Genomic DNA, 10304 nt, shown 5'->3' with positions numbered 1-10304 from the left:
TTGGACTCATGAGCTGTTAAGCTCATTGTGCGATAATTCTCGCACATGTCAGCTCGGAATTGCGTGGATGGCATTTTTCCTAAAGCCAGATGGTATGTCGTCAGACTCATACATTCTACACACGAACGTGAATAGTCATGTTGCCACTTTCCCAAATGATTTTAGAAATTCAGATGGAATGCTGTCTACCTCTTCTGCCTTATTTGATCATAAGTCCTCCAAAGCTCTCTTATATTCTGATTCTAATCCGCTATCTTCTCTAAATTGTCTCCTCTTTCTTCTTCTGTCACATCAGACAAATCTTCCCCCTCATAGAGACCTTCAGTTTACTCTTTCCACCTATCTGCTCTCTCCTCTGCATTTAACGGTGGAAATTTTGTTGCATTTTTCCTTTGTCACATTGTCAATAGCTTGGAGCCGTAACCTTCGCGTTGAAATTTTGGACTGTTGGAAGTTCGACAGAAGAAGTAATTTTTGGGCATTTGGGAACAGAACACCGAAGTGGCTGACCGCCACATGGGACTGATTTGGCACACTTAGCTGCTATTGAGGAGATGTAAATTATTCCAATTTGTGGCGGCTTCCTCAGTATTAGGAGGCCCCGCAACTGATATGTTTCGGGTACGCAAGTGGAGTCGCTCATTTAATTCCAATTTGTATTTTGTTTCTTTACCTTGTCTCCATGATCCGCACAGATGAGGATATTTTTTTGGCACTTCATTTTTCAGGCAGTCTCCTTTCATTTGATACTTCTCACGGTATTAGCACCTTTTCTATTGGCTCTGAGCACTATGGGACCCCCTAGAACTTAGAACTACTTAAACCAACTAATCTTAGGACATCACACATATCCATGCCCCAGGCAGGATTCGAATCTGCGACCGTAGCGGTCGCGCGGTTCCAGAGTGTAGTGCCCAGAACCGCTCAGCCACCCTTTTTATTAACGTAATTGGCAATTCAATTACTTATTTTCTTAGATAATTTTTATTTAACCTCTATAGAACTTAAGAGTAATTAAATATTGTTAAAAGTATACTTGACCTCAATTTCAAGATTCTTAACTCGTTCTACAACTTTCCTGTTTAGGCGGCTCAATACGTATAACCTGTTATACTACCAAATTGTGCTTTGTCGTTTGAGCATTATCCTTTGCGTACAGTGGCCAGATTATACAATATGTTGTTGCGGTCTTCAGTCCAGAGACTAGTTTCATGCAGCTCTCCATGCTACTCTATCCTGTGCAAGCTTCTTCATCTCACAGTACCTACTGCCAACTACATCCTTCTGAATCTTCTTGCTGTATTCATCTCTTGGTCTCTCTCTACGATTTTTGATATCCAAGCTGCCTTCCAAAACTAAATTTGTGATCCCTTGATGCCTCACAACGTGTCCTACCAACCGATCCCTTCTTCTAGTCAAGTTGTGCCACAAATTTCGCTTCTCCCCAATTCTATTCAATACCTCCTCATTAGTTATGTGATCTATCCATCTAATCTCCAAAATTCTTCGGTAGCACCACATTTCGAAAGCTTCTATTCTCTTCTTGTCTAAACTATTCATCGTCCACGTTTCGCTTCCATGCATGGCTACACTCCATACAAATACTTTCAGAAACGACTTCCTGACATTTATATCTATACTCAATGTTAACAAATTTTTCTTCTTCAGCAACGCTTTCCTTGCCATTGCCAGTCTACATTTTATATCCTCTCCACTTCAACCATCATCAGTTATTTTGCTCCCCAAATAGCAGAACTCCTTACTCCAGTCAACATTGTCAATAGCTTTCTCTAAGTCTACAAATGCTAGAAACGTAGGTTTGCCTTTCCTTAATCTAGATTCTAAGATAAGTCGTAGGGTCAGTATTGCCTCACGTCTTCCAATATTTCTACGGAATCCGAACTGATCTTCCCCGAGGTCTGCTTCTACAAGTTTTTCAATTCGTCTGTAAAGAATTCGTGTTAGTATTTTGCAGCCGTGACTTATTAAACTGATAATTCGGTAATTTTCACATCTGTCAACACCTGCTTTCCTTGGGATTTGAATTATTAAATTCTTCTTGAAGTCTGACGATATTTCGCCTGTCTCATACATCATGCTCACAAGATGGTAGAGTTTTGTTGGGACTGGCTCTCCGAAGGCTGTTAGTTGTTGTAACGGTATGTTGTCTACTCCCGGGGCCTTGTTTCGACTCAGGTCCTTCAGTGGTCTGTCAGTCTCTTCACGCAGTATCGTATCTCCCATTTCATCTTCATCTACATCCTCTTCCATTTCCATAATATTGTGCTCAAGTACATCCCCCTTGTATAGACCCTCTATATACTCCCTCCACCTTTCTGCTTTCCCTTCTTTGCTTAGAACTGGGTTTCCATAAGAGCTCTTGATGTTCATGCAAGTGGTTCTCTTTTCTCCAAAGTTCTCTTTAATTTTTCTGTAGTCTGTGTCTATCTTACCCCTAGTGAGATAAGCCGCTACATCCTTACATTTGTCCTCTAGCCATCCCAGCTTAGCCATTTTGCACTTCCTGTCCATCTCATTTTTGAGACGTTTGTATTCCTTTTTATCTGCTTCATTTACTGCATTTTTGTATTTTCTCCTTTCATCAGTTAAATTCAATATTTATTCTGTTACCCCGTAGGATTTCTACTAGCCCCCGTCGTTTTACCTACTTGATCCTCTGCTGTCTTCACTACTTCATCCCTCAGAGCTACCCATTCTTCTTCTACTGTACTTCTTTCCCCCATTCCTGTCAATTGTTCCATTATGCTCTCCCTGAAACTCTGTACAACCTCTGGTTTAGTCAGTTTATCCAGGTCCCATCTCCTTAAATTCCCAACTTTTTGCAGTTTCTTCAGGTTTGAAGTTCTTAATCAATAGATTGTGGTCAACTTATATACTGTTGATATACAGGGTGTATCAATAAGAATCATCAGATTTAATAATCCTAACTATTATATTATTTGAGATATGTGTGTGAACAGCGTACTGTTGGAAAGAGCAATCTATCGAGTTTTACATGGTTGTCACTAGGTAGCAGCAGTTACGTCCACTTAAGTTCTAGTAAAAATGGTGTCGGGGACAACGGAAAGCGTTTTGTGTTCTTCGTTTTGAGCAGTGCGGGTCAGTAATAACTGTTCAACGCGACTTTCGTACTAGTTATGCTGTGGATCTTCCTGCAGCAAGGAGCATTAGACGATGGGATAAACAATTCCAAGAAAGAGGTTGTTTGTGTAAAAGCAAATCGCTGGGCCGTCCCGAGTGTCTGACACATCGTTTCACAAGGATTCCGCAGAAATCCATTCGCCGTGCAGCTCGACAGCTCAGCATACCCCTGATGTCCGCTTGGCGTGTGTTGCGTCGACGTTTACACGTGACACCATACTGAAAGCTCTTCGTGAAGGTGACAAACAACAGCGTGTGGAGGTCTGTAATTTCGTTCTTGGCAAGATGCAGGATGACAGTTTTCTTTCACGCTTAGTGTTAAGTGACGAGGCACCACTCCATTTAAATGGAAAGGTGAACCATCATAATGTGAGAATATGGCGTAGGGAACAACCACATGAAGTTGTACAACATGAGAGGGACTCTCCAAAATTTAATGTGTTTTGTGCATTTTCACGGGAAAAGGTGTGTGGTCCGTTTTTCTTTGCCGAGAATACTGTTACAGGAAGTACATATCTCGATGTGCTTGAGGACTTTCTTTCCAAAGGTTGGAGACTGATTCGAACGACTTCATTTACCAACAGGATGGGGCATCGCCACACTAGCATCTGGAAATGTGGGAATTTTTAAATCGAAGGATTACTGAAAGACAGATCGGTCACACTGAACCAAATGATTCAATGTTACATTGCTGCCTTCTGAGGTTACCTGACCTGACTGTATGTGATTATTTCTTGTGGAGGTTTATAAAGACTATTTGCCTCTATTACCAAGAACAATGAATGAACGGAGACATCGCATAACAGCAACTGTGGAAGCTGTAACTCAAGTCTTGCTCGTTGCAGTGTGGGAACAACCTGCATGCCGCATTGACGTATGCCATGCATCTCAAGAGGGGCATATTAAACACCTATGAAAATGTGTGAAAGAAAGCCTTTTTACTTCCTTGTTCATCAGTAAACAAAATTCATTGTACATGTTTATTAGTTTCAGAAATACAGACGTGCCAAATCTAATGATTCTTTTTGATACACCATGTTTATCAATAAGGTGACGAAGACCGATGATCTTTTCTTTAAGCGTGGATGCACACCGTGCCCGATCTTTTGCGGGAATCAGGCACTGTGAGTAAGGGGTTCACGGGTAGGCTTCACTACGTCGGCGGTAACTGTGGCAATTTTGAGTCGCATGAAAAAAAAAAAAATGGCTCTGAGCACTATGGGAGGTAACATTTGAGGTCATCAGTCCCCTAGAACTTAGAACTACTAAAACCTAACTAACCTGACGACATCACACACATCCATGCCCGAGGCAGGAATCGAACCTGCGACCGTAGCGGTCGCGCGGTTCCAGACTGCAGCGCCTACAACTGCTCGGCCACGGCGGCCAGCGAGTCGCTAGAGAGGCGTGCTTGGGTGGACGAGTCTGTTAAGACGACCGCTCACATGAAGCACGAAATCCGGGTTCGAGTTCCGGTCAAGATAAAATTTTCACCTGTTACCACTGATACGTTCCAATGCCCAAATGTGGATAACGTCATGAAAACCGTTGTGCGAATGTAATGATGGTGATAAGTGATCGCTAGTATGACATGACGGAAAGCAAAAGAAATAAACAGGCGATGCGTTGGGCAGGAGCAGCCAGCCGCCCTGACACAGTCGATGTCCTGTAGCTTTCTAGTCTGGAGGCAAGGGCTGAGTTTGTCGGTCAGGCGCTATTGCATGAGCGACCAATCGTGAACCCAATGCGTTTTGTTGGCTGTAGCGAAATATTTGCAGAATAAAGGGGTTCTCTAAGGCAGAGTTGACATGGACATAACTATCAGGCACAGAGCTAGCAGGACTTGGGGTCGTACGTATGCTTTTTAGCATGTGGAAAGAGAGCGTTACCTAACAATTACGAACGTTACTGTTAAGTACGAGGGATGACTGAAACGTTCTCGGCCCAATCAATAAATGTTGACAGTAGTCCAACTGTTTACGGCTGTTTTTCAACGTATTCCCCTTTTACAGCCACACACTTTTATCACCAGTCTGTAGGCCCATTATACCTTCATTGCAGAACATTTCTTCCTGCAAGGAAAAAAGGCCTCCAACTGATGTGTTATTCTTTTGACAATTCGCAATTAAACACATAACCAGTCTGTAGTAGCCATACACTTTATTGCAAACATATGCTCTTAATGAAATTAACAGTAATAACGATTATAATAAAAGGCACCTTCCCTACAGAATCACCAGCAGGACTCAGATTAAAACACTAATACATTTAAGTCCGATAAACACAGATCTTTCAAAATTTTCTCACCCAGTTTTCACTAATTAAAACAATGTTCATGAAACAGTCAAGTTTAACTGAAATAACTGACTCTCACATACCTTTAACATACTTCATTACTTACATAGGAACTGGCTTTCACATAACTCATATAAAATTCTAAAACGACTTCCAACAACCAAGACATCTTCCATGGACTGATATTAAGCAACTTTAACAAATTAAAAGTATTGTCAGATTAATACATTCAACTAGGCCTTTCTTTAGTATTACATAGAGGTACGAGGTTCACATACATTTCATCCCCAGAATATGCTAATAGCATATTAAATAGTCTTAAAATGGGGCCGTTTCAATTTTACGTTGAAAATTAGTGATGGGCGCGAGCAGACCCAAAGCTTCTAACAGATGCAGGAGATTCACGGACCAGAAGGTGAAGTAGAACTATACTCAACTTTCAGCTACAATTAAGCTTCCGGAAAACCACAATACTCCACCGGAAAGATGGAATTGCAGGACACTAACAATTTAACCATAGACACCGATCCAGGTCCTTAAATTCTCCTCTTCCTCCGTGATACCCTGATCGGAGTTTGCTCTCGTCGATGACTGCCAATTACCTGAAACATAAATACATCAACGGCAGACAACAATCTGGTGCATCAGATACACAAAGCATATCTACCCAACTGGTTATAAATAAATTTTTAATTATACACGGCACAAAATGAACCCAAACAGAACTAACCTACGTGACCACTTGCCCAGTAACGGCTCTTAAACTTTGATTAGCCAATTCTCTAGAACAAACAAATAAAATAATAACATAGAAAAAGGAAATAGGGAAAATTATTTCAGCCCGCTCTCGAACGCCAGGCACAGACTGACGCACTACCTGGTCTGACTTCTAGCTACGCCTTAAGCACGGCTTCATGTTTATTTGTTGTGCGTAGCTAGCATTCCCTTAAATGCCGTCAACATATCAGGCGGCCAGACCAAATACAGAGACAAGTAACTGAAACAATCAAGATAGTTTTCAGTGCACTCGGGTATTCAATTAACATGGACAGAAGTCACCAAGCAACAATTCGATGACTCCAATTCATTCACTTTGAGTAACATGTAACAGACGCAAAGGAAATCTGTCCTCCAGATCTCAAGGAAAACCCAATCACCGTCGGCAGCGAATCTGTATTCCAACTAGAGATGTGTAGTTCGCGAACGAACGGATGCAAAGGAACGGTTCACCAAGATGAACGAAAGGACCGAGGAACGAATTCCAAGGAACGATCGGTTCATAGTTCACTTCGGTCACGACTAACTACTTATAGTTCCCGGGAACGAGGAACGATCGGTTCATAGTTCACTTCGGTCGCGGCGGTCACTTCGGCAGTTCTCGTTCCAGCCTCGGCCGCGTGCTCGTCTCAGTCTCGATCTCCCTCGGCTGCACTCGTCGTTCTTCGCATGACCACCTGTCTCTGTTCCACTGCCGACTGCTTTAGTTAGTTCAGCATCCAGTTGTTCGTTTCGTTCACTGCGCTCGCCTATTTTACATGTGTTCCAAACTGTTCTTGCTCTTGGTTCTGGCTATTCAGCGTCCACGACCGATAATCAAGAAGTATTTTATAGTTACGAAAATTACATAAAAATTACGTTGTATGTAATAGGTACGTATTTTTAGGCAAAAAAGGGCATATCAGCTCATTTCATTATATCGATTAACAACAGAAGATATACTTATAACAAGGCAAGTTTTTTTGTTATTCATATATTTTTTGGTTTCATCGACTTGATTTAGCAGCTAACTTTCAATAATTTGCTTAATTTTTAGTATAAGAAAATTCATATAAAACGATTTTCGTGTATCTTTCATATACAAAACATTACATTTAGGAAGGCTCTAATTATGTTTAAGTTCGGTTGTTTCCAATTTGCATTAGCTGCTAGTTTGATTTCTTTGGAAAAAAAAGTGGGTTTAGGGTCATTTTGGCTCAGTAGGAAAAGCGGTGCCTCTCCATTTGAAAAGACATAGATTGCCATAAGATCATAATTACTTACTATCTCAAAACCATTTGTTCAGAAGGAGCTTTCAAACCAAAAACTTTATTACTGCGAACTTAATTATTATTATTGTTGCAGTAACGTTAATAATGCAACATAAAAACCTTATTTTTACTAAGTGACGCAAGTATGAGAAAACCACATTTAATTTTATGCTTCCATTAAAGTCTCTACTTCGCCTACGAACTCAGGGAACGTGAAGTATATATAGGGTGTAAACGATTATTGTTAACAACGTAGCATAGCTATGTAGTGGAAGTCGAAACGAAGAATTTTATACAAGACACTTGTGGTCTATTAAGTTGGGAAACAGCCACCAACTGGTTTTCAAGACTACATGTGCTATAGCCCATGCGCGTCGCGTGAGATTTTCATGTTCTCTTCTCCAGCTCTCTACACATTGTCATCGATTGTTTCGCAATTGTTGCTTGCATTAGCTTGTTATTTCTTCACTGTCTGATTATTTCATGTTTGTCCGTTTGTTGTATCTGCTCGTAACGGGTAACACATCGTCCGTAATTGGCGAGCAGTCTGTACTCGGGGCCGGTTTTCCGTGCGCCACCCTGTATAATTTTCCTGCGATCAGCCACACAAGGCTACGGTTGGCTAAACAAGACGTTCTGCAGAATCACAGCAATTACTTCTAAAAGTGTGTAAGAATTCTGTAATGAATAAAAACTCTATACTCCAGGGGGAGGCAAGTGCCCCCTCTTGGTGCCCTCCATCCTTCAGTCACCTACACTACTAGTTTTCAGTTTTTCATAAGAACCATATACCAAGCACAAATGAACGGTGAACGAGTAAAATTGGACGGTTCCCAAAAAAGAACGATCAGCAGTGAACTAGTTTCCAAGGATGAACGAGTTTGCCCGTTTCTAATTCCGACGGCTGAACACGCCACAGCAGGTGCCCACTCTCCTCTGTCGTACCGACTCGGTCACTCGCCACGTTGCATACATCCACAGCGCCACACGTCACTGTTGCTCACACAGCTGACACCCGAACTCAAGCCCCTGCAGAGCGCGCGCGCCGCAGTTAAATAGCCATCCGCCAAAGATACGAAGAAGACAAGCAGGCATCGAAAATCGACGCACAACGATCGAGATGACTATCGATGGAGACTGGTGCCAGTGGAGCACCAACGCAGTCATAACGTCATCTTCTAATCGAAAATTGGTTCCAGCTAGATGTTTCTTTTGCTTAGGGAAGAGACAGAGTCGGAGAGGACCAAATCGGATGCGTAAAGTGGGAGCCGAAGCAGTTGAAAGCCATAGGTCTCGATGGCAGACATCGCAATGATGTATGTGTCCACGGGTACATTGTCTTGATGAAACACTACTCCTTTTTCTAACATCGCGACGCGCTTTACGTTGGTTCAAATGGTTCAAATGGCTCTGAGCACTATGGGACTCAACTGCTGTGGTCATCAGTCCCCTAGAACTTAGAACTACTTAAACCTAACTAACCTAAGGATATCACATACATCCATGCCCGAGGCAGGATTCGAACCTGCGACCGTAGTAGTCGCACGGTTCCGGACTGCGCGCCTAGAACCGCGAGACCACCGCGGCCGGCGCGCTTTACGTTGATGGCCCCCTCAAACGCATTAGTTGAGCATCATAACATGCTCCGCTTACTGCTTCACCTTGTCTGAGGTGTTCAACCAGTCAAAACCCCTCTAATCCCAAAGCACAGAGACCATTAACTTGCAAACTTATGTGAGTGATTTGAAGTTCGTGGGGGGTCGGTGAGGAGGGGTGTTTCCACTGTTTCGATTGAACTATTTATTCGGTTTGAAACTGGTGAACCCTTACTTCATTCATTGTCACAAAACGTTTTAAAAATGTCACAGGGTCTGCCTCAAAAAGGGTAGAATTTTCGGCTGACAGGACGTATCTTCGGTGTCTGTTTTTCTCCTGTTAACGTTCTTGGGGCGAATCGACGTGAGACCCTGTGCATCCTCCTTCCGTACACCACTTTATTCGTATCGTAATGGCTGATACTGGTCTCCCATTGCGAGGTTAGTCTTAGAAAGGAAGCCCTGCCCCGCTTGAATTCCGCCACCCACTTTTCCCACAGTGGAATAGGAAGGGGAATCCTCCCCTAATGTTTCCATAACGTTGTTACGGATCTCCTGTGCACTCAAGGGTAATTTCCAAGAATGACTGCCTATCGAAGTTGGAGGGCTCCAAACGATACTAACCGAAGTTGCAATAGTAAATCGATTATGGAGATCTCGTGGCGCGCGTTACGAGTATGTTTCAAGTTGTCACTACAGAAACGCCAAAAGAGAAGCGTTAGAGAAGCACTTGTAAACTGAAAGGAGACGACTTACCTTACTCGTCGTCGGTGTTATCGCCTTGTGATAGTCTGCGTGATGTATTAGCTGCAGGGTCAATTCCTTTTTTCCGTACCCAGGGTAAACTCTGACAATATCGCGCAGGAATATCGGCAGAGTGTCGCATGCGTCGACTTTCCCCTGCAAACGCAAGTTGTGAAAGTATAGGTACTGGAACAAATACAGTTCATCCCTCTGTCCTGGTCGCCCTTCTCTTTTTATGGTAGACATGACAGACTTCCACAGCCGTTCTGTATTCTGGACATGGACACTGGCGTCATCTGAAGAGACAAACTCCACAGAGTGGTTCAAGAATTTGTGCTCTAACCCTTCAGCTTTGAGAGTCTGGTACAACTGAAACCCATCTGTGATGACTTTTGTTCCAGGCAGTATGAAATGTCACCTTGTCTCGGGACAATACCTTCAAAACTAAACACTTCCGTGACTCCCTTTCTATCCCAGCAAA

This window comes from Schistocerca gregaria, chromosome 5 (assembly GCF_023897955.1).
Source record: "Schistocerca gregaria isolate iqSchGreg1 chromosome 5, iqSchGreg1.2, whole genome shotgun sequence".
In the NCBI taxonomy this organism is placed as follows: Eukaryota; Metazoa; Arthropoda; class Insecta; order Orthoptera; family Acrididae; genus Schistocerca; species Schistocerca gregaria.
The sequence above is the reverse complement of the archived record's forward strand: the minus strand, read 5'-3'. Positions refer to the sequence as shown.